Genomic DNA, 24,938 nt, shown 5'->3' with positions numbered 1-24,938 from the left:
ATGCCTGCACTCCCACCACTACCAACTGTGCAGTGTTGTCGCCATGTAGAGTTGTAGGTGCACTGCTGCCAACATGGTCCCCATCTCCAGACTAGAGGTCCTTGTGTGGACATGAGGAAGGGACCTGCAAATTGGGAGATAGACACAGAAGAAGAGTTACACATCAATGCAACATGCAGTGTACAACACAACAGCAATATGCACTAGGAATGTATACACAGTATTGACTACAGACTGGCCACACAGCTCATGGGAGTCCAACGTCACTGTGTAATTCACTGTCACTTGGGCACACCCTTTGCAAGCCCATGGAAACGGGAAGCAGGAGGGGTGTGTGTGACTCAAACCCAAGCATCTGAACCAAATACATTACAAGCCTGCATGTGCCCAGCCACAATGCAGCGTATGCCCACAGGAACCACGGAAGCCAACAGATCGTCCCAAAAAAATTGGGAATAAAAGAAATCAAAATAAAAATAAAAATAAGAAACAATCAAAAATGGCCATTGATGGGCCCGGGGGGGTTGGGGAGGCCACCCAGGAGGTCCGAGGACAGGATGCACACCAGAACCCACCTGCGTGGATCCTGGGAAGATAAAACACCTCCATGGGCTCATGGCCCACACGGCTACCCTATTGTGGGAGTATCACTGCTGTCGCTATTATCACCCTGTGCAGCTGCATCCGGAGGTGGTTGCACTATGGGAGGCAGCCCATGCAAGGCCCTAGTCTGCTCCTCCATGGCTGCAAGCATGCGGGTGTGGTAGGTCTGGTTCTGGAGGATGAGTGTGCGGAGGTCCCCATGCAACAACTCACGGGATGCCCGGACCTCCGCCCTCGTTGCCTGCATCTCAGCTGAGAGCGTACGGGTGAGACGCTCCAGCTGCTGTTCTGTCCTTTGGTGTGTTGAAGCCTCAAGCTCAACAAGAGTCGTCCTGAGGTGAAGGAGCTCCTGCCTCAGGGCTTCCCTGTGGCCCTGGGACTCAATGGAGATGGCCTCCTGCATAGTCGCCAGTGCCGCCCGCCTGTCCCTGTTGGACCCCAACATGTCCTCCCTGTGTGACTGGCAGATGGAGTCGGTTGCCTGCTCTAGTCGCTCCATCAGCCTTTCTGGGGGGACAATGGAAGTGGCCACCCTATCCATGGCCTGAGCCATCATCTCGGATGATGCAGCCTGTTGGGTTGCCATACCGTAAATGGATTGCTCCCATGCGGTATTGCAGGGTGGCGTACGGCCACCACGTCGGCGGGCACCACACCTGTCTGGGGCAAGGCGAACTGCGCCTTGCTGTGCCGGCACTGCCTGAGGCTGCAGGACTGCATTCCCCCTCTGATCTGCTGGCCCAGGAACAGGATCAGATGTCGTGGAGTGTGACCCTGCATCCGTAACCACCGAAGGCGTAGCTGCCAACACTGACATCCCCATGGAGGGTCCTGACCCTGGTGCAGGTGGGTGAGACAGAACAGAATCCCTCCCTGGAACACTCACCTGCGACGGCACGTAGGTCTCATCCGAATCAACACCTGAGTACAGCTCGGGGGAGGTGCAGCCAGAGACACCCCTTGAGAGCACGACCTGCAGCACTTGTGGGTTCTCCCCCACCACCACACCACGTCCCTCACTGGTGGTTGGTCGGCCCTCGGACCCCCCCTGGGTCTGCACCATCTCCACAACCCCAGCAGTATCAGGTGCGTCTTCCCCTGCAAAGACATGAAAACAAAGAAATGGAAACAGGCATTAGCACACAATGAGGGCTGAGAAGCAAGAGAACCAGTACTTGATTGACACATGTCCCACATGACTAAAACCCTCCCATGCATGCACCCTCAAAACGTATGAAGTGCAGGCAAATGGCACACACTGATGACACCAAGATGGAAGATGAACACATTTTCTGCATGCTGCCTGGCAGTGGCATCACACATTGGCCTGTGATTGCCAGGTGAAACACACATGCCATCACACAGATGGCATGTACCATTGCTATTGAGTGAAGATGGAGAGGAGGGCAGCACCTATTCATTCAGTCCAGTTCCCGCATGTAATTGCTTTTCTAATTCTAACAGGTCATATTTTTCACCTGGAGCTGCCAGTCAGAAATGGTCCAATTGCACAGGGACATGTGTGTACAAATGATATCCAGGTAACAAAGTCACTCCACTTTACCATACCCATGTCAGACATGTGACTAGTGGACAGCGACATGCCTAGTGAAAGTGGTGGAATGCAAACAAACTGACTGAATGAACAGTGAAAAATAAGCAAATATGTTGTGGCAAGGTGACACTTCAAGGGCAACTGGCGTGCAGTTGGGCTGGATGTCTACTGTTGGCAGAAGGGATACTGCTATGGCCAAATGCAGCTGCGCAGGAAGGATTGCATGAAGCACATGGCTGACCCATACGACTCAGGCGCACACACTCTCACCTGGCACACAAACAGAAGCCCTCACACACACACCATGCACATGGATGACACACACATGCATGTGCACTCACCGGACAATGCCTCGTAATCACCCAGATCTCCCACGCCTTGGATCTGTTCCTCCGTGACGTAGGTCCCAGCGACTGACTCATGTGGAGTGAGTTCCATGTCTACTACTGGAGACCCACCTCCAGTCACTAGAGTTGCGGCATGACTTGAGGCCAGCTTACTCTTTGCCCTGCGCTTTAGGTCATTCCAGCGCTTATAGCAATCATTGGCTGTGCGCCTCACAATTCCAAGGGCTCTTACGATGTCCGCAACGGTCTACCAGTGTGCCTGGCGTTGTGCAGGTGTGGTCTTGGATCCTGCAACAATGACCATCTCGTTGTCATGTCCGGACACATACTCGACAAGTGCATTCAGTTCGTCATCCGTGAAGCTGGGCTTCCTGGACGGGCCGGACTGTGTAGCCGTGTCTGGGGCATCAGCCTGTGCCGGACGAGCACTCTTCCTCTTCCGCTTGGAAGGTGGTGGTGATCCTGAGTGTCCTGCGCCGCTCTGGACACTAGGGGCAGGAGCCCTGGTGGACTCTGTATCAGGAGTGTGGGATTGCACACTCAGCATGGGAGTTGGTGCAGGCATTGGCTCTAGTGTGATGGTGTCAGGGGGAATGTCAGCAGCATGGACTAGGACCGACACTGTCCTGGCTGGGTGTGTGAGGGCTGGGGTGGATGGAGCCGCAGCTGCCCCTGCAGCCTCTCCGCCCTGCCTCCTTGGTGCAGCAGATGACCTTGCTGCCCCAGATCCACGTGGCATGATGGCATCAACGTGCACCAGCGCACGTGTCGTAGCCCTGCTGACCTGGAAGTCAGCCATGGAGTCAGCCAGGTCTGGTGCCACAATGGGCTGGTCCAACAAGGGCTGAGCATGGATGGTGTCAGCCACATCAGCCTCAATGGGAGGGGGGGAGGGGGAGGGATTATGGGTGCCCGTGACTAGTCCTCCACACATGGGGGGACAGGCTCACCCTGCAAGTTACGACCACGTCCCCTACCGGATCCACCACGGCCACCACTTGTGGCTCTTCCACCTTTGCCACCCTTACGGAATCCTCGCCTCCCAGCCATGGCACTGATGTTAATGTGCGTATGGGAGTGGATGTAGACTATTGTCCTGGGCAATTGGGGGTCAAAGGGGTTGGGTACCAGATGGTAATTGTACCCTAGTGCTCTAGCAAGGCTGAATGTAACCCCTGGGGAAAGATGACGGGTCACGCAACGCACAGGAGGCCAAAAAAAGGGAGATGACGTGCACGCAACCCCTCCTAGACCACGTGTGCAGAAAGAAAAACCTGCACTACGCTGTGGCACCCAGAAACACAAGAATGAACGTATGCGTGTCACACGCAGCCTAGAATGACCTCTGAAGGGGTAGGCTACACACGGGGCAAGCACAGATGTTAGATACGTGCGTGACTCACCGTCTGCCTGGTAAACGAGCGTGTAAAAGGAGCACGTTTGGTTGGCAACACCCCCGCCAAAAGAAGATGTGTACGCTGTCTGAGGAGACAGGACAACAGTAGAAGGGAACACTGTTTGAGGGAACATGCCCAGGTAAACCAGTAAAAGCGAAAGAAGAGAAAAAGCTGTCAGAGGTAACAGGGAATACGAACTTGAAACGCCGTGAAGTAAATCGCGTGTGAAACGACAAGAAGTACAGAATTCACCCACTCGCTCTCCACGAAAAGCACGTACAAGGAAGTGGTGTTCTACGCGTACCTTTTATACAGGCCCACACGTCCAGCGTCACTTACGCGGCGTGTACGCGCTAGGGCCATTTCCACCAATTACACGCTTTGTCACTTCTGCGTGTAGGGACATTTCCTCCAATTACACGCTTTGTCACTTCTGCGTGTAGGGACATTTCCTCCAATTACACGCTTTGTCACTTCTGCGTGTAGGGACATTTCCTCCAATTACACGCTTTGTCACTTCTGCGTGTAGGGCCATTTCCACCAATCACACGCGATGAGACTCTGACGTGCAGTCTTTCCACGTGTGCTCTGTCATCACGTGCTGTGTGGGAAACACCCGTGCGGGTCACGTCACAGACGCGCTTACGCGCTGAGGGCCTTTGGTCCAATAGAATCGCGTATGCGTGCTGACGCGCTTACGCGCTAAGGGCCTTTCCTCGATTTTCACGCTGACGTGCAGGATTTTCACGTGCCAAATCACTCCGTACCAAGCTGGCCACGCGTAAGCACAAGGAAGACCACGCTCCTGCCCAGAAGGCCGAACTACTGCCCCCCAGAGCCCCGAGCACGCTCCCACCTATCATCTGCTGCTGCCTGACTGCCTGCTGCCCACGTGCACTGCCATTTGCTGCCTGCACATCAGCCAGGGGTGCTGTTGCTGTGACCACCCCTGCTGGTACCGAAGACTCCCGACTGGAATTCCATCGCTCCACAGCCCAGCCCCAGGACCCAGTTGCCCACCCACTCCTGCCTCTGGGGTTGTCATGTCGGGGCAAACACCATCTGTGACCACTGACAACCCCCGGCCAGAGAGGCAGAGGGGCACCAGCTTCAGTGCCACCGAAGTTGGTGTCCTGGTGGAGCAAGTCCTGGGGCAGTATGATGCCCTCTTCGGAAGTTCCCGCGCCGACAAGGAAGGACGGACTCGGATCTGGACTGACATTGTGACTGCCATCAACGCGGAGGGGGTGGCAGTCCGGGACTTACAACATGTCAGGAAGCGCTGGGAGGACTTCAGGTCCAGGACCCTGAACAAGGCCCGGCGCCTCTTGAAGGCAGCGGATGCCAAGGGGCGCCGGGGCCACTTGTCGGAAGAACAGATGGGGGTCCTGGAACGCATATCCCCAGCGCTCCACATCCAGGTCCTGGAGAAGCAGACCCGTCTGGAGTCGAGCGGTGAGTGTACATGCATCCTGATTGTGAGCAGTGCGTGTGGTGATTATTCGGTATTGTGCAGGTTGCACATCTGTTTGTATGGGGTCGAGTATGGGTGAGGGTGTACATGGCCGTGGGGCTGACACATGCGAGGGCTGTAATGTGTGAGACATGGATGGTGCTTGTGTGTGTAGGCTTGCATGGCAAATGCAGTTGTGCGTGCACACATGTTTGTATGTATGTGTAGGTAAGTAGACATGTCCGTGATGTCACGCATGTATGTTGTATTGGGCTGCATGTATGAGCACTGTGTACATGTGCATGTGTGTGTATTTGACAAGGGTGCAACAGTGATGCAACATGGATGCATGTGACTGCGGTATGTGTAAGCCTGATTGGCAGATGTGACATGGATGCCCGTCTGAACAGTGTGACACTTGGCCGAGGTGTACACATGCATGCAAGTGTGGTGGTGTGTGTACATGTGTAGTGCACTTCCTGTGTTGCATGTGATGTCTGGGTCACCTTTGGCTGCTCATGCTGTTGTATGTGTATGGATGGTGGTGGCAGTTGCGATATGGCTGTGGTATGGCTCATGTGTGCGAGTTGCAATGACATGTGTGTTGGGGATTGTGATGACATGTCTGAGGTTTTCCAATGCCACTCATGTGCAACTGTCATGTGTGTATGTGTCCATTGTACAGTGCCCTGATGCCTGTGTTTTGTTTCTCCCTGTCTGCAGCGTCAACTGATGAAGAGGGCGGAGAAGGTGCTGTGGAGCACAGCGGCGGGGATCCGACCGCCAGCCGGAGACGCAAGGCCCGGCTCCCCTCCCGTGTTGTCATCTCGTCGGGGAGTGAGGAGTCCGGTGCCGCGTCCCAGGCCGCAGCTGCCGCGGGGAGGTCCAAGAGGCGGAGGTTGGAGTTGGACTCCTCGGCAGCAGAAGGGGCAGCTGGGACCCCACAGGGCCCAACAGGGGAAGATGGCACGGAGTCATCCAGGTTGGTGGGGGGTCTGGTGGAGGAGGAGGCAGTGCAAGCACCAGAGACGGGGTCTGGAGGTGGGGATCCCACTGGTGCTAGTGGTGCAGTCCAGGACCAGGGACAGGAGGAAGCACAGGCCGCCGCGGAGGTGCCTGTGTGCAATCCTGTCCCCGATCCTGTCCCTGCATCATCTTGCACCAGCAGGGATGCCTACGTCCAGACCCGTTTCCAGGCAGGGGATGAGCTGACGTCAACTGGCCTTCCTCTGCCTGCGGACGTGGCTATCCAGGTCCGGGTTGAGCCTGTCCTGGCTGGTGTGGCGTTGCGTCAACGGGCCATGCGAGGTGACCTGCAGTCTTTTCATGGAGAGACTGCACGTCGTCTCGAATGGCTCGTTGACCACGTCAGCCTGCTGGGACAGGTCACCCAGACCGGATTCCTCCGTCTGATGGGGCTTGTTCCGACCCCCTCCTCAACTGGACCCCCTACGCGCCAGTCGTCCTCTGTGCCATCTTCCCACCCATCAGTCACCTGGGTGCCCTGTGGAGCTGCCTCTGACAGTGCGGCCAGGCTGGTGGAGGAGGCATCCGTGCCACAGTCGGGAGTCGGACGTCCAGCAGGGGTGGCCACATCAACAACTGCACCCCAGCCGGCGGAGGATGTGCAGGCAGCAGGAGGCAGTGCACGGGCAGAGGCAGAGCAGCAGCAGCAACATGGTGGGAGCCATGAAGGCTCGGGGCCTTCGACATCGGAGGGGCAGGCATCGGCCGGAGGGCAGGAGGACCCAGGACAGAGAGTGTCTTCCGTGTGGCAGCGGTTGGGCCACGCCACAGGTGCGGAGCGGCGGCGGGCGGAAGAGGCGCGGCTCACAATGGTCAGGGCGGAGAACTCCATGCGGAGGGCCCTGAGGCGGGCCGAGTGCCTCGAGGCAATCCGCAGGGGGTTGGAGGAGGACACGGCGTCGTCCCTGCGGACCCTCGGGGCCATGGAACTGGACCGCCTCCGGGACATCGAACAGGAGTTCGATGATGCCCTGGCCCGGAACACCACGGAGTGAGCCGCTGGACTTGCCCGCCGCCTTTGTATATAGTTCTTTTGTTTTAGGTTTCCATTGTTTTTTCTTATGATTTGGAGTCGACGGACACTGCTCCACTTTTTGTATATAGTTGATATTTAGGTAGGTTTTTTAGGAGGTTTCCTTAGTTCAGTTGTGATGATGGACCCTTGTAATTTTTGTACATAGTTCTTTGTTGCATGGAGAGTTTTTACATTTCACTTTGGACAATATTTTATGGATTTGATTTTCTACTTTTGTGTTTTTATGCGGACATGCAGCTTATTTTTTCACATTTACATTGTAGTTATTTTTCTTTCATTACCATTTGTATTTTTGTCCAATACATTTTTTTTTCCATTGTTCACTGTGTGGTTTCATCTCATTGGTTTCATGCATGTCATGTTGTGTGTTTTCCCATTCAATTAGAAAATCTGTGTGTGACGGACATGGGTTCATTTGCTTCATGAACATTGGGGGTGTAACATGTGTTTTCATTTCCATTTGGGTGAATGGGTTACTTGGTAGGGCTTTTTGGCTGTGGAGGCTGACCATTACGCACATGATTGGGGATTGTGAGGACCTGGTGGGGGCTGCACATGGTGGCAGGGGGGTGGGGGTGGTGGGAGACATGAGTGGGGGCCTGGTGGGGGCTGCCCATGGTGGCAGGGGGGTGGGGGTGCAGGGGAACATGAGTGGGGGCCTGGTGGAGGGTGACCCTGCACTGCTGGGGGGTGGGGGTGCAGGGGGACATGAGTGGGGGCCTGGTGGAGGTTGACCCTGCACTGCTGGGGGGTGGGGGTGGTGGGAGACATGAGTGGGGGCCTGGTGGGGGCTGCCCATGGTGGCAGGGGGGTGGGGGTGCAGGGGGACATGAGTGGGGGCCTGGTGGAGGGTGACCCTGCACTGCTGGGGGGTGGGGGTGCAGGGGGACATGAGTGGGGGCCTGGTGGAGGTTGACCCTGCACTGCTGGGGGGTGGGGGTGGTGGGAGACATGAGTGGGGGCCTGGTGGAGGGTGACCCTGCACTGCTGGGGGGTGGGGGTGGTGGGAGACATGAGTGGGGGCCTGGTGGAGGGTGACCCTGCACTGCTGGGGGGTGGGGGTGGTAGGAGACATGAGTGGGGGCCTGGTGGGGGCTGCCCATGGTGGCAGGGGAGTGGGGGTGCAGGGGGACATGAGTGGGGGCCTGGTGGAGGGTGACCCTGCACTGCTGGGGGGTGGGGGTGCAGGGGGACATGAGTGGGGGCCTGGTGGAGGTTGACCCTGCACTGCTGGGGGGTGGGGGTGGTGGGAGACATGAGTGGGGGCCTGGTGGAGGGTGACCCTGCACTGCTGGGGGGTGGGGGTGGTGGGAGACATGAGTGGGGGCCTGGTGGGGGCTGCCCATGGTGGCAGGGGGGTGGGGGTGCAGGGGGACATGAGTGGGGGCCTGGTGGAGGGTGACCCTGCACTGCTGGGGGGTGGGGGTGCAGGGGGACATGAGTGGGGGCCTGGTGGAGGTTGACCCTGCACTGCTGGGGGGTGGGGGTGGTGGGAGACATGAGTGGGGGCCTGGTGGAGGGTGACCCTGCACTGCTGGGGGGCGGGGGTGGTGGGAGACATGAGTGGGGGCCTGGTGGGGCTGCCCATGGTGGCAGGGGGGTGGGGGTGGTGGGAGACATGAGTGGGGGCCTGGTGGGGGCTGCCCATGGTGGCAGGGGGGTGGGGGTGGTGGGAGACATGAGTGGGGGCCTGGTGGAGGTTGACCCTGCACTGCTGGGGGTGGGGGTGGTGGGAGACATGGTTGGGGGCCTGGTGGGGGCTGCCCATGGTGGCAGGGGGGTGGGGGTGGTGGGAGACATGAGTGGGGGCCTGGTGGAGGGTGCCCCTGCACTGCTGGGGGGTGGGGGTGGTGGGAGACATGAGTGGGGGCCTGGTGGGGGCTGCCCATGGTGGCAGGGGGGTGGGGGTGGTGGGAGACATGAGTGGGGGCCTGGTGGAGGGTGCCCCTGCACTGCTGGGGGGTGGGGGTGGTGGGAGACATGAGTGGGGGCCTGGTGGAGGGTGACCCTACACTGCTGGGGGGTGTGGGTGCAGGGGGACATGAGTGGGGGCCTGGTGGAGGTTGACCCTACACTGCTGGGGGGTGGGGGTGGTGGGAGACATGAGTGGGGGCCTGGTGGAGGGTGACCCTGCACTGCTGGGGGTTGGGGTGGTGGGAGACATGAGTGGGGGCCTGGTGGGGGCTGTCCATGGTGGCAGGGGGGTGGGGGTGCAGGGGGACATGAGTGGGGGCCTGGTGGAGGGTGACCCTGCACTGCTGGGGGGTGGGGGTGGTGGGAGACATGAGTGGGGGCCTGGTGGAGGGTGCCCCTGGTGACTGGGGGGGTGGGGGTGGTGGGAGACATGAGTGGGGGCCTGGTGGAGGGTGCCCCTGGTGACTGAGGGGGTGGGGGTGATAGGGGACATGAGTGGGGGCCTGGTGGGGGCTGCCCCTGCACTGCTGGGGGGTGGGGGTGGTGGGAGACATGGGTGGGGGCCTGGTGGAGGCTGCCCCTGCACTGCTGGGGGGTGGGGGTGGTGGGAGACATGAGTGGGGGCCTGGTGGAGGGTGCCCCTGGTGACTGGGGGGGTGGGGGTGGTGGGAGACATGAGTGGGGGCCTGGTGGGGGCTGCCCCTGGTGACTGGGGGGGTAGGGGTGATAGGGGACATGAGTGGGGGCCTGGTGGGAGCTGCCCCTGCACTGCTGGGGGGTGGGGGTGGTGGGAGACATGGGTGGGGGCCTGGCGGAGGCTGCCAATGCACTGCTGGGGGGTGGGGGTGGTGGGAGACATGAGTGGGGGCCTGGTGGAGGGTGCCCCTGGTGACTGGGGGGGGGTGGGGGTGGTGGGAGACATGAGTGGGGGCCTGGTGGAGGGTGCCCCTGGTGACTGGGGGGGTGGGGTGATAGGGGACATGAGTGGGGGCCTGGTGGAGGGTGCCCCTGCACTGCTGGGGGGTGGGGGGGGTGGGAGACATGAGTGGGGGCCTGGTGGAGGCTGCCCCTGGTGACTGGGGGGGTGGGGGTGATAGGGGACATGAGTGGGGGCCTGGTGGGGGCTGCCCCTGGTGACTGGGGGGGTGGGGGTGGTGGGAGACATGAGTGGGGGCCTGGTGGAGGGTGCCCCTGGTGACTGGGGGGGTGGGGGTGGTGGGAGACATGAGTGGGGGCCTGGTGGGGGCTGCCCCTGGTGACTGGGAGGGTGGGGGTGATAGGGGACATGAGTGGGGGCCTGGTGGGGGCTGCCCCTGCACTGCTGGGGGGTGGGGGTGGTGGGAGACATGGGTGGGGGCCTGGTGGAGGCTGCCCCTGCACTGCTGGGGGGTGGGGGTGGTGGGAGACATGAGTGGGGGCCTGGTGGAGGGTGCCCCTGGTGACTGGGGGGGTGGGGGTGGTGGGAGACATGAGTGGGGGCCTGGTGGAGGGTGCCCCTGGTGACTGGGGGGATGGGGGTGATAGGGGACATGAGTGGGGGCCTGGTGGAGGGTGCCCCTGCACTGCTGGGGGGTGGGGGTGGTGGGAGACATGATTGGGGGCCTGGTGGAGGCTGCCCCTGGTGACTGGGGGGGTGGGGGTGGTGGGAGACATGAGTGGGGGCCTGGTGGAGGGTGCCCCTGGATGGTGGGGGGTGGGGGTGGTGGGTGACATGAGCAGGTGTGCAGGGTAGTCCCCTGTTTTGTGGGCTGCCTGCAGGGGCCGTGGAGGGTGTACAAGGAACACCTGTGAGGACCCACCCAGCCTAATCGCGTGTGTAACTTCCCACGCACCCCTGTAATACACGTACCAAGCCAAATCGCGTGTGAGAATTCCTGCGCACCCCTGAAATACACGTACCCTGCTGAAGTCGCGTGGAAAACTTCCCGCGCACCCCTGAAATGCATGCGCCCAGGCTATTCGCGTGTGGAACTTCCCGCGCACCCCTGAAATACACGCGCCCAGGCTATTCGCGAGTGGAACTTCCCGCGCACCCCTGAAATACACGTACCCTGGCACCCTGGCTAATCGCGTGTATAACTTCCCCCCTGATATGCACGTTACCCGCTTTGCGTTCCTTGTTTGGCAGCCCTTTGCGATGATTTAGCGATTTTGATGGCTTTTCCTTGCGCGAGGGCGTTCTTGGGGGCGTTACTGGCGCTGCTGCAGGGTCGCTGCGATACTCTGCGCCACGGCTGGTTTGGGAGCCTAAAATCCATGAATACGCTGTGCGCGGAAATCGGTTTTAGCGCACGTGCCTGGCGCAGACAATCGCACGCGGACACTCTGCGCCAGCCGCTTGCGACACTTTTCTGCGAAATTCTTTGAATTACCCTCTTAGTAACTAGTGGCACATTTTTCACTTCACAGTTAGCTTTGAAAAAGGAAAAAGACATTCATCTTACTAAGACATTTGATGAAGGGATCACTTTAACAGGTACCACGCGCCCTTGAACTGCTTTTTCTCTCTTTGATGTGGTCACGGCAGAATTCTTATACAACTAATTTTGTGGGAGGATACTAGATGCCTTTATTGTAAATATAAAGTTGCTGACCTTAATTATTATTATTTTTGGTTTCTCTACCAGATGCATCTAATTACAAGTGGCTGGTCACACTGTATTACTTATTAATTTGTTTTCTTCTTCTCTTCCTTTCTCCTCCCCCCCCTATTTTTGGTCTCTTTCCTCTCTCCTCGCACCTGCACTTGGTGCTGATTGTGTTAAATATGATCTAATATTACGGTATGGTTTTTCCGTGATTTTCAATCTATCACATGGCAATTATGACAATGCCACTTTACTTTGTTACAATGTATGTTAAACAGTGAATCATAACGATCACCTATCTAAACGCCCTGAGGACGGCCCAGAGAGGGCTGAAACACGTGTTGGCGTGTAGTGTTTGTGAATAAACCTCTAAAACTATCTGACGAAGACTATACTTATGTATATAGCTTCTGGTTACCTGTATGCATAAACAGTATATGTACCTATGCTAATAACACCTCCAACATACACGTGGGGGAGAGCGCAACTTGTGAGACATTTTCTAAGACACGTGTACACTTTTTTGGAAGGGATACCGGGAGAATCACCCTTCTTTGCTTCACTATTGCAGCTAACCTCTCGGACTAATCCAGTTTCACATTAACTATTTAAAGTAGTGCGCAACCACAACATACTAGGGACTTCTTCCCGGTTTAGTTCACTGATAATTGTATATATATTGTATTTGATTGTGATGTGTTGGTTTACTTGAGTTTTATTGTGATTTCTCGCTACGGTCATTGTTACAAAGGCCTTGTAATAAATGTGTCTATATTTTTAATATAACACCTGCTTGGAGTAATTTGTAAGTGTCCTTGCTTTGTGTGCTCATTGCGGGCTTTCAGTCACCCTCACCCCTCTTGAGACCTAGTCTTGACCGCCGTGATCGCTACTTTGATTGGTCTGGCTTGTCCAGAGGTTACCCTGTTCCAACAAACTAGGCTGGCCTTCTGAACCTCTGCCCCTCCAGGACAGAGTTCAGAAATCCATCTTAACAAATTGGTGTACAGCAGTGGGATACGACTGAAGGTATCCAGTGCTGCGCATGAGCAAAGGCATTTCAAGTTATTCCTACTAGGACACGTAGTGAATTGTCGTAGTATAACTTTTAAAAGGCCATAGTCCTATTTAACAGTATGGAAACAAATACCTTGTTAACTTTAAATGCTTCTAAATCCGAAACATTGAAAAAGATGTGTGCGGAGAGAGGTGTCGCCTCTCAAGGCACCAAATTGGATATGATCCAAAGAATCGTGGTGTGGCAAGAAGCGCAGCTTGACGCTATAACTTCGGAGGACAGTGCGGAAGGAGGTGGGTCTGCTCTCACTGGTAGAACAGATGGTTCTGCCACTGCACTGGTCCACCACGACCACGAGGACAGGGAGGATGAGATGTCTAATGTTTCCTCTGCCAGTGTCGATAGGGAGGCCATGCTTGAATTCAAGAAGCAAGAGCTGCTGTTTAGGCAGAAGGAGCTTGAGTTCAATATGGCCAAACTACAGGAAGAGCTTGAGTTCAATAGGGTCAAGCTAAAAATCGAACAGGCAGAAAAACAGAAAGACAGGGATCACCAGTTGGAACTGGCCAAGCTTCAGGTTGCAAATGGATCCAAGGGTCCTGGACATGGGTGTGGGGTCTCCTCTTATCCACGGTTTCCAAAAGATCTGCTCAGTGTGTATGAGGAAAAGAATGACATTATGGACTGGCTGAATATGTTTGAGTATGCATGTGAAGTTCAACAAGTTGACAATGCTGATAAGATTGCCTGGGTACTCAGCAGACTGCCCCATTCTGGCTGTAGTGCCATTATGGAAATGTTGAAGGCTGAGCGAGCTGATTTTGCAATGTTAAAGCAAACTCTCATTTTAAAGTTTGGAAAGACTCCTGCCCAATATTTAAAACGATTCCGAGAGTATAAGAAAAAAGAAGGTGGTACTTGGGTATCTTATGTAACCGAATCCTTAAAAAACTTGACTGGCTGGGTCGAAGGTTATAAGGTTTCTACCTTTGAAGGCATGATAAGTCTTGTCATGCTGGAACATATTTTTGCATCTTCTTCCCCGGAGCTTAAGCAGCATTTGGCTGATTCGAAGGAGATGGATCTTAAGAAGTTTGCCATTGCCGCAGTATTATGGGTGTCACATCGAGTGTCCCATAAGGACAAAACTCATCCTGGTAAGCAGGAGGAAGGAACAAAGTCCAAAGATAAGGAGGGTGGAGAATCTGATAAATCTTCTTCTCAAAAGGGCCACAAAAAGAAAAATAAGGGTAAGGCACAAGAGAACTCACAGGGTAGTGGAGGTCAGCCTCCGAAACAGAACTCTGGTTACAATAAGCCTCCCTATGTAAACAGACCCAATGGATCTTGTTTTGTTTGTGGAGCAACTGACCATGTGAAGGGTGATCCCCGGTGTAAGGTTAAACCTTTGGGGGTCCACTCCGCTAATCTGGCCTTCTCCCCCTACGAGGAAGAAGAGATTACCGGAGCATCCTTCTCCTCAGACTCCTTCCCCAGTGGGATAGAAGCTGAGGTAGTTTTAGTTTCCCTGGGTTCCTGGGAGCCTAAAGTCGCAGAGGCTTATGCTAGGATTCCAGATAATACCAAGCACTACTTTAAAGACAGTGTGCTGATCAATGGAGTAGATACTCCAGCTCTTAGGGATAGTGGGTGCAGTTGAACTGTAGTGGATTCTACCTTGGTAGACTCAGAGGAAGTTGCCAGAGCTACTCTGATGCCCACTAAGTTGGCTGACGGCCCACCTCGCATGTTTCCAGTAATACCTGTAAATCTTACTTTAAATGGTACAGCAGTCAGGATTCCAGTGAGCATTCAGAGAAACGTCCCATGAAAGGTCTTGTTAGGCAACGTTCTCAGAGCTTTAGGGCTCATAGGAGACACTGCTGACAGACCCTGCACACGGTCTCAAACACGGGCAGCATTGGCCAAGACCAATATGCTGCCCCAGCCAAAGGGGAAATCCAAGGCGAAAGGAGTAAGAAAGTCAAGACGAGGGAAAGAGAACATTCCCCCGAACTCGCCTACCACTGCGGTGGAGGAAGTTGGTCAATCGCCTAGGCCTGACGAGTGCCTGAAGTATTTGACCCCAATGACCATCCTGAACTAAAAGACTTGTTAGTAGAAGGTGGTCCTGACAGGGAAGAATTCAGTAAAGGCCAACGTGAGTGCCCATCTCTGGAAGGCCTAAGGAGACAGACCTGCTCCCAGCTTGAGGGTGAACCTCCTGGAACGCATCAGACTTATTGGGAAGGTGGACTCCTGTATAGTGAGCCCACAGAGTCTACAGAAGGAGACCATAGGAGGTTGGTGGTTCCCCTTGCTGTAAGACCCTTCCTCCTGCAGCTGGGGCATGAAGTGCCCCTTGCTGGTCACCTTGGTATTAAGAGGACCAAGCAAAGGTTATCCATGCACTTCTACTGGCCCAAGATGGGGGTGCAAGTAGAAAGTCACTGCAGGAGTTGTGCCTCCTGCCAGTTATCTAGTAAGAGTGGCTCAACAATCCAAGCTACATTGGTACCACTCCCAGTTGTGGGAATACCATTTGAAAGGGTAGGGATCGACATCGTTGGTCCCCTTGACCCGCAGACATCCTCAGGCAATAGGTTTATCTTCGTGCTAGTCGACTATGCTACCAGATATCCTGAGGCCATCCCATTGAAAACTGTAACTGCCAAGTCAGTTGCAAAAGCGTTACTTGGCATCTTTACTAGGGTTGGCTTCCCTAAAGAAGTTGTGTCTGACAGAGGCAGCAACTTTATGTCAAAGTATTTGCAGGCTATGTGGAAAGAATGTGGGGTCACCTACAAGTTCTCTTCTGCATACCACCCCCAGACCAATGGTCTGGTGGAACGTTTCAACAGAACATTAAAGAGCATGATTGGGGCTCTGGAAGAACCTCAGAGAAGAAAATGGGATCTTCTTTTACCATGCTTACTGTTTGCCTACCGAGAGGTACCACAGGATGGTCTTGGCTTCAGCCCCTTCGAACTTCTGTTTGGTCATCCTGTACGGGACCCTTAGCCATAGTCAAATAGGGATGGGAGGTGCCCACTCCCCCTGTTACTACCAACATAGTAGATTATGTGCTGGGGCTCAGAAAACGGATGGTACTTCTGATGGGCTTGGCTAGTGATAAATTGAAGGCAGGACAAGCGCTGGTGAAACATTGGTATGACCAGAAAGCTTCCCTCATCAACTTTACACCTGGTCAGCAAGTCCTGATCATGAATCCCATAAGGCCTTGAGCTTTACAGGACAAATGGTCAGGCCCTTACATAGTGGTGGAGCCCCTGGGAGAGGTTAACTATTTAGTGGACCTTGGAAGGTCTAGACAGGCTCCAAAAGTGTTCCACGTAAATAGGCTGAAAGCTCTCGTCCCAAGAGTCGAAATCGCAGCACTGCTACTGGCTTCAGATGTTGAGGAAGAGGAGTCTGAACCTCTCCCCGACCTGTTCCAAAGTGGTCCTTCAGATAGCTCCTTTGAGGGTGTCCGAGTGGCCCCTCGCTGACTTCTGATCAGCAGGCTGAGGTGAAAAGTTTGCTTAGGCAGTTTTCCCCCCTGTTTTCACAGTCGCCTGGTTTGACACCTTGGTGCAAACATAACATAGACACAGGAGACAGTGTACCTACCAAAAGTAGGGGATACAGGATGTCAGACAAAGTACGGTCTTACATTAAGACCGAGGTCAACAAGATGTTAGACCTTGGGGTGATTGAACCCTCTAGTAGTCCTTGGTCCAGCCCTGTGGTTTTGGTTCCAAAGGCAGACACTTCTGAATTGAGGTTCTGCGTGGATTACGGAGCTCTGAATGCTGTCACCAAGACAGATGCACACCCCTTGCCTCAAACAGATGAGCTGGTGGATACCTTGGGTGCCTCCAAGTACCTCAGCACGTTTGAACTCACTGCTGGCTATTGGCAAATAGCTTTAGCAGAACATGCCAAGGAGAAGACAGCGTTTTCTACTCCAGACGGCCTTTACCAATTCAGGGTAATGCTGTTCGGGTTGAAGAATGCACCTGCCACTTTCCAGAGGCTTGTGAATCATGTGTTGAATGGGTTGGACAAATTCTGTCTTGCAAATCTGGATGATATAGCAGTTTTCAGTGCCACCTGGGAAGACCATGTGAAACACCTCGGGATTGTGCTCCAGGCTCTTCAGAAAGCACACTTGACCATAAAGGCTAGTAAATGCCAGATTGGACAAGGCTCAGTGGTTTACCTTGGACATGAAGTAGGTGGAGGGAGGATACAGCCTCTTTCCAGTAAAGTACAAGCAGTACAAGACTGGCCTACCCCCACTACACAGACCCAAGTGAGAGCCTTCTTAGGACTCACGGGGTATTACCGCAACTTCATGGCAGACTATGGCACCATAGCTGCCCCTCTGACTGCCCTCACCACTCCGAAGAAACCCAAGAAGGTAACTTGGACCGACGAGTGTGAGAAGGCCTTCAACGGCTTAAAAGACTCCTTGTGCCAGGCCCCTGTCCTCAGGGCCCCTGATTATCAAAGACCTTTTATTGTGCAGACGGACACCTCTGACACTGGGATAGGAGCTGTACTATCGCAAGTAGATGAGAAGTGTAAGGAACACCCTATTGGTTTTATTAGTCGCCAGCTTAAGGACAGAGAGTTCAGATGGTCCACAGTGGAGAAAGAATGTTTCTCTGTTGTGTGGGCCCTACGGAAGCTGAGGCCCTACCTCTATGGGACCCACTTCACTGTGCAAACTGACCATAAGCCCTTAAAGTGGCTGATGAACATGAAGGGAGAGAATCTAAAGTTGCTTAGGTGGTCCATAAGTCTACAAGGCTTTGACTTCACTATTGAGCACAGGCCAGGTGTCCAACATAGCATTGCTGATGGGTTGTCCAGAATGTTTAACCGACCTGAACAAGAGACTCATCCAGGGGTGGATTAGTTCCCCCTGTCCATAGTCTGGGAGGGACGAGTGTTAGGAAAGATTTCTTAATTGTGGGTAATTTACCTTCCATGTGGCAACCCCTAAACTTTTTGCTGTTGTTTTCACCATGATCTAGACTTTGCCAGAGAAGTGCAGCCTTCTGCCGCACTCCTCTGGGCTTTCGCTCCATTCTTATGGGGAAACTGACATGCCCTAAAACAGTCAGTACCGGGAAACGTTGTTTTCCGTAGTTCTTTTATCATGTTACAGCTTTCGCGCAACATGGCACAAGAGGGCACTGTAAGCTAAGTTACTGCTCTCTTGGGTCTCTAGTCTTCTACAGGCCCTAGACACTCTCTTTGGATTGTTAACGAACGGTGCAAGTGAATCACGGACGGGACTGGTGGCAGCGATCGGTTCTTTGTGTTTTTGACCTCCTTTTGGAGTTTAAGCGCGTTTCTCGCACTTAGCCCAAAATGGTGGCCTGGCTTCCAAAATGGCCAGACCACGAGGCACTTTGTCCTGCCCGCTGACCGTCTTGCCCCCTTCACCTTCCCCAGGTTGAGCCGACCCGGGGCCTTCCTTATTTGGGCATGTACTTTCCTGCGAAACACAGATGCTTTTGCAGGCTTCTACAGGCCTTGTGTGTGCCTCCAGGATGTGGGCTGGGATGTCTGGTCCCAATACACATCCTGGGTGCCAGAGAGTCCAGTGTGTCGTGAATGCCTGGGACCACCGTGGTCCGTGATAGGTCCACGTATGGTGTCAGTGTCTTGTGAGCAGATCTCCCATTGGGTCCCCACCGTTTTGGCGCAAAGGGAACCATGGATAAGAGGAGGCTGGAAACACCACTACCATGTCGATCTCCTGAGTTCTCACGAACAAAAGGAATACAGGAGCCAAGTATCCTGCAACCTCGAGGCTGAACTGAGGAATCGCTGGTGACCCGCTGAAGGACTGCTCCTCTGCACTGCCGTCGCTTTGTGAAACCCTTTCTACCTCCGATCGAACGAGAAGGCCTGTACTGGTACTTCGACCCTTTGGAATAGTGGGAACAACTATTCTCGGCATTTTCACCATCTCCTGCACGTAAGCCTTCGGAAGTGTCTCTGGGCCATCCAGTGGACTGACCAGCCTACCCAGGAGTCTTGCTCTATAACCGCCGTCAGGTTGCTGCTGTATTACGAGTCCTTGCCACTCTCACACGATTCGTTCACTTGGCATTCCCAGGTCTGAAGTTAGAAGTGTACATTGGGCTGAAATCACACGGCCGCTCCGTTGCCCTGCTGTGGTAACAAACTGTGGGGGTTCACTGCGTCTGGGACATCCTCAACTCTAACTTCTGCTGCTGCGGAATCTACATGATGCCGAGACGTCCCCTGCTCGTATCTGAACCTGCCAGCGCTGAAACTGACGCAGAGAAGCCTGGGTCTGCCTGCATCGGGGACCGGTGAGTAGCATTGCTAGGAACTGGTCGCCCTCCTGCAGTAGCCCATATATTTTCCCCGCTGTGTCAAACAGCACGCCTTTCCGTACTCGCGCTCTGCTTCTGCCCACAGTGGAGGCTGCGCTTGAGTCGCGGAGCTCTGTTCATCTTCATTTGTTCACTGAACTGAACTGCCTGATTCCCTCGAGGAGACTCCCCTTTGCCCCTTTGCACCCGCGTGTGCAGGTACTTTTGAACACAAGGCTCCACTTTTCGTAGGGCGCGGACTTCCTTCAAGTTAGGTGCCGCTTAAGGCGGGCTGGGTCTAACTATTATTCGCACTGCCTGTTTTCCTCCCCATCTAGGTGGTCTGCACATTTCGTGCGTCTAACTCGTTAGACTCGTTGGTAATTGTATATATATTGTATTTGAATGTGATGTGTTGGTTTACTTGAGTTTTATTGTGATTTCTCGCTACGGTCAATGTTACAAAGGCCTTGTAATAAATGTGTCTATATTTTTAATATAACACCTGCTTGGAGTAATTTGTTAGTGTCCTTGCTTTGTGTGCTCATTGCGGCCTTTCAGTCACCCTCACCCCTCTTGAGACCTAGTCTTGACCGCCGCGATCGCTACCTTGATTGGTCTGGCTTGTCCAGAGGTCACCCTGTTCCAAGAAACTAGGCTGGCCTTCTGAACCTCTGCCCCTCAAGGACAGAGTTCAGAAATCCATCTTAACACACAGCACTCCGCACGCATCATAACATTCTCACATTCCACAAACCTAGTATAACAGGATACTACAACCACCCAGGTGCCTCTTCATCTTTGGATTGTATAATTCATGTTTGCTCTCATGTTATTAGTGTTTATGTAGAAATGCATATCCATCTTTGACACTTACGGCTTCTGCTTCTCACCTTGATGTTTGGATTGAAATGCCTGGAATGCCGGTGAAATCTAGTGTCCTACTTTTTCCTTACTTTACCTTGCGAGTGCTATGAAGTGGTGGTGCCTACAGCTAGCACCAATCCAATACCAAACAAATGAATACATAAAGAGTGATATTATATATAGAGTATGTAGTCACTTCTGGCATACCCACAAGCCATGTCCAGTTGGTACATCTGTCTGTGTACTCGCTCTGGGGCTTGCTTGAAAGAAGGTCTGGAGTAAGGTGCCAGGCGCTGTGCCCAAAATGTAAGGTCTTCATGGCTCAGAGCATGATCTCCTGCTGCTCCACCTACTCTAAAGCCATCTGCATACTACCATATGTGATTTCATTCCTTTTGACTAGTGCTCACAAAGTACCTTCTCTTGTGGCAGACATAATGACCCTCACACAGAGAGATTTAAATCTCACAATCATGTATCAACTATTCAACCTTGTTAATCATTGTCCTATCTCTGCTATTGCCCCTACAGTCTTGCATACAGTTGTTGGTTTTTTCTCCCATAAATATAGGTTCTGATCACAGTGACCTAGCATATGACAGTACCATTTATATGCTCCTGTTCTGCTGCCTGGATGTGTGCTTCTTGCCAACAGGTCAAATTTTATGTGAGTCTGTCCTTGTCTCTCGATAGACAGACATAAAATGGAAACTGACATCAACAATGCTAGTGCAGACATTTCAGCAGCCTTAACAACACAGACCACTGGATCCTTCTAAGCGGAGTCTGCTGACCTGTAATGGCTTCCAAGGCTCAGGTCTACCTGGGACCAGATGTGTCTTCAAAGTAAGAAACCAAATTTTCCTGCTTTTCCACGTCATCAGTGACTGATTCCCTATTGCATGCACATTGCTCAGGGCTCTGGCGTGCCCCTCCTCTAATTTACACCTCTTGTAAACATACCCTACATGTACATATTTAACTTAAACCCATACATCAATGGCTCCCAGATCATGCTCACTCGGGATAGACTTCTCACCTCTTGCTTCCAATCAGTGCACTCCTGGATGTTAGTGAAATGGCTAACGAGAAAGCCCTCCAAAAGTGCACTATTGCTTTTCATTGAAAATGTTTGCCACTTGAGTGAATGCCTCTGGACTGCACCCCAATACATTTGACGAACCACAGCCAAATCTGTAGAGTCCTGGTAGAGCCAGAAATGGATACCTCCCCCACCAAGCAAGAGAAGTCTGTTGTCACATTTTGCATCTTGTAGCTTGAATCTTGTAATTTTCTCTCTCCTTTCCCAGTATAAGCCAGCCATAAAAACCTTAATATCTTCTAGCCTTGACTATGGACATAGGCTCTACCTGAATGTCCAATCTAGTCAAGTATAATGCCTTCACCTGGCCCAAAAGGCAGCAAACTGACTCTTTCACATTAGCCAAAGAGTACAAATATCTAAGGCCTTGTCAGTCCTCAATTGGACCTCGAGAGCTTAAGTCAGCAAAGTCAACGTTGCCTGTATATTACATGAAGCCATTGTTGGAAATGGGAAACAAAACTCTGGGATTTCCTGAGAGGGTAGAGGCTGGGTGGGGTTAGAGGTGGAGTTTTGGCAGTAAAGTAACAGGCTTGTAGAAGGTGTATAAACACAGGACTACAAAGTATGAGTCCTGTTATATTGTATGCATTATTAATGGAAGCCTATTTCTTTTTTTTTATTTCAATGAATTGGTTAACCAAGTAACCGCACACTTTACAATATCAAACAATAAATGTCAAACAACGATCATTTAATATCTTAAAACATTCCACATTCTAAAAACAAAATTAACAATAAATATCTATAAATAAATTACATTGATGCGGTAAATGCATTATTACTACCATAAAGAAAAGGTAGCAACTTGTTTAAAATCACAAATGTATATTATTAAATGTTAGCAGTATTCATAAATCTTAAAACAGCAACGGATAGTACATTTTCATCACCACTAGAGACCCTATACCAAGTGTCCGGAGTGCAAAGACACCCAGTACTATACACATATCTATCAAAGTATTGCTGTCTTAAAGTGCAACGTGTAGAACAGTCAATCACTAAATGTTTTTGTGTCAAGTTACAGTCACATAAACTACAGGCCTTTGAGATAGCACCAGACCTGTCCCTTATAGAGCCTATCTCTCGCGTGGGCAAATGTTTCAGTCTAAATCTTAGGCACTGTCCCCTCAGTGTGGAATTTGGGAAGTCCCAGTGGTTGATCTAAACCAGATAGGCTAGAATGGAGTTTTAACTCCTTCATCTGTTCTATTGTCCTCATCGAATCCCTTAAAAATACACATGTCTTTGCTTTAGTTGGATTTCAACATAGACCACATTTTGTTTGTTCAATCTTGACTAGAATTTCTTCAGCTCTACTGCTAACAACCTTTAGAGGAGCTACATTGTTCTTCAGCAATTCTGTCTTCAAGTCTATGCATAAGAGTTGCATGAGGGCACTAACATGTTTCTATAAAAGGCAGGAACGTTCCAATCCAGCTACACTTGCATGGAAGTCCGACCTAACTCGTATGTTAATGCTACCATTGGTACTGACTCAGGAAGGTTTAAAGCATTCTTCCAAAGTGCAGATTCTATTGTTTTCCAATTCATATTGCATGTGACCTTAAACATTTCTTGACCATATGAAAACGCTGGGCCAACTTTACGTTTATAGAAATTGATCATAGGTAAGATAGAAAACCGACAATATCTGAAATTCAACCTCTTCATCTGTGGTAGAAAGTTAAGCACTTTCTCCGTAAGCATTATTTACTATATTTTAACTGAGGTATTAGCATCCTCCGTAAAACACAAATAGGTTTTTAACAACGAAGGAGTAATTGCTCTATTTCCAAACTTCCAGGTATAATTGTATGGTTTACATCAATTCAAAGTCAATATCATAATTGTAGTGTTGGCTGGGTTCATTTTCAAATTATTTGTCATAGCATAGCTGGAGGTCACCTTTATTAACTGCTGTAGTCCATGAGGAGTGTGATCAAATAGGACTACGTTGTCTGCATACAACATCCATGTTATTGGCAGCCTGCCTATCTTTGGTGAGATAAAAACCTCTGCAGCAAACAATCTTCTAAATCTACAGGGTAAAGATTAAAAAGACAGCGTGCAAGCATACAACCCTGTCATAAACCCCTGTGCACTTCAATTTTCTCAGTTAAGGTTCCATGCATGTCTGACCTGAAGATATGTTTCCTCATGCGGCTAAACCAAAATTGACAATAACTAATAGGGGATATTCCATGAATTCAATTTTCCCTATAAGCATGGTCGACTAACCAGGTCGAAAAAGCCTGCGAAAAGTCTATGGAGGCCACATATATGGGAGCTCCATCTCTTGTACACGCATTCCCCTGTAAGCATCCTAGGATAAAAGAGTTCAATAGGGTCTCTACATATTTTCTAAAACCTAACTTATACTTACTTAACTTGCCCGTGCCAACTGCCCATGCCTCTAGTTCTCTGTGTACACTAGATGAAAATATTATACTTTCTGAGTCAAGTAACACAATTATCCGGTATTTGAATGGGTTAGAACAACCTCCTTTTTTATATATTGGGAATATCTAGGAGTTTTTCCATGATGATGGGGTAGATTGATTCCTCAAGATTTTTACCAACAGGAGGTATAATATTTTCGCCCATAGCATGGGGTTGGACTTGAGAATTAAATGAGTTTGGCCTTTCCGCCCTGGGGCTCTTGAGTTTGAAAGGTTTAAGATTTTTTCCTCAATTTGGTCAATCTCTATCACAAAAGTCCAGTCTTCATCAAGACTACACCATAGCCTACTATCAAGAGACTTCAGATTAATGTGAGCGTACACTAAATGCCTTTGAAGGAGTATATCAGTGTGCCGCTCAACATCATGAAGAAAAAGTAAGTAAAAACACTATGAGAAGGAAAATGTCTTCTAACATCACACAATTATTGTAAAAAAATGTGTTCTGACAAGTACTTCACTGCAGAAAATATTAAGAATCTTTATTTAGCCTCGGCAGTCCTCCCCTCCGTGTAAACCTGTCTGTTAGAATTATAATTAAAATGCACCAAAGTAAAGAAACAGTAGAGTATCTAAATTATAAGTAAATTGTGCATTCATTTTACAGATAGGTCGTTGGTGTTTTGCAACATTGTTTACAGAACAACTGCAGAATTATTATACATATGGATCAAACAAATGTTTGAATGCAAATTAAAAAAAATAAACATTGTTGATAGAAATAAGCACAATCATTTCTGAATATGAGAATTTCGTTAGGACCTTTCTCTGAAACATCACATTAAGGATCCTCTCCAGCATCAACTGTAATTGGAAGGAGTGAGTCTCTATTTTTCTTTTTAAGCAGTTCCCTATTGTTAACCACGTTCAAACAGCAAGCTTTAATTGGGATGTAGCTAGCCAGGCTTCTGTCCCAGACGGCTTAACAGAATGCCATGGAGCCGGATCTCCCAAACTGACGTCCCTAACCTGATTTCCTGGCATTTGAAATTAAATGATGAACAGATGAGTGCAAGTACTATTCTTTGCAGTAGATGTCACCATCAGCCATGTTGAAAATCACTTCATCGGCGCCATACCAAGTAATGGAATTTATAAAGGGAATGCATTATATAAAGAGTACATTTGTTTTAACATTAAACCATAGTTGACCCCTTTCATTCCAGGCCACTCCTTTACTTGTATGTGTCCCACGTCTTTTAAATGTCACT

Source organism: Ambystoma mexicanum, chromosome 1q (assembly GCF_040938575.1).
Source record: "Ambystoma mexicanum isolate Mex_15411 chromosome 1q, UKY_AmexF1_1, whole genome shotgun sequence".
Taxonomy (NCBI): Eukaryota; Metazoa; Chordata; class Amphibia; order Caudata; family Ambystomatidae; genus Ambystoma; species Ambystoma mexicanum.
Note: the sequence above shows the minus strand (reverse complement) of the source record.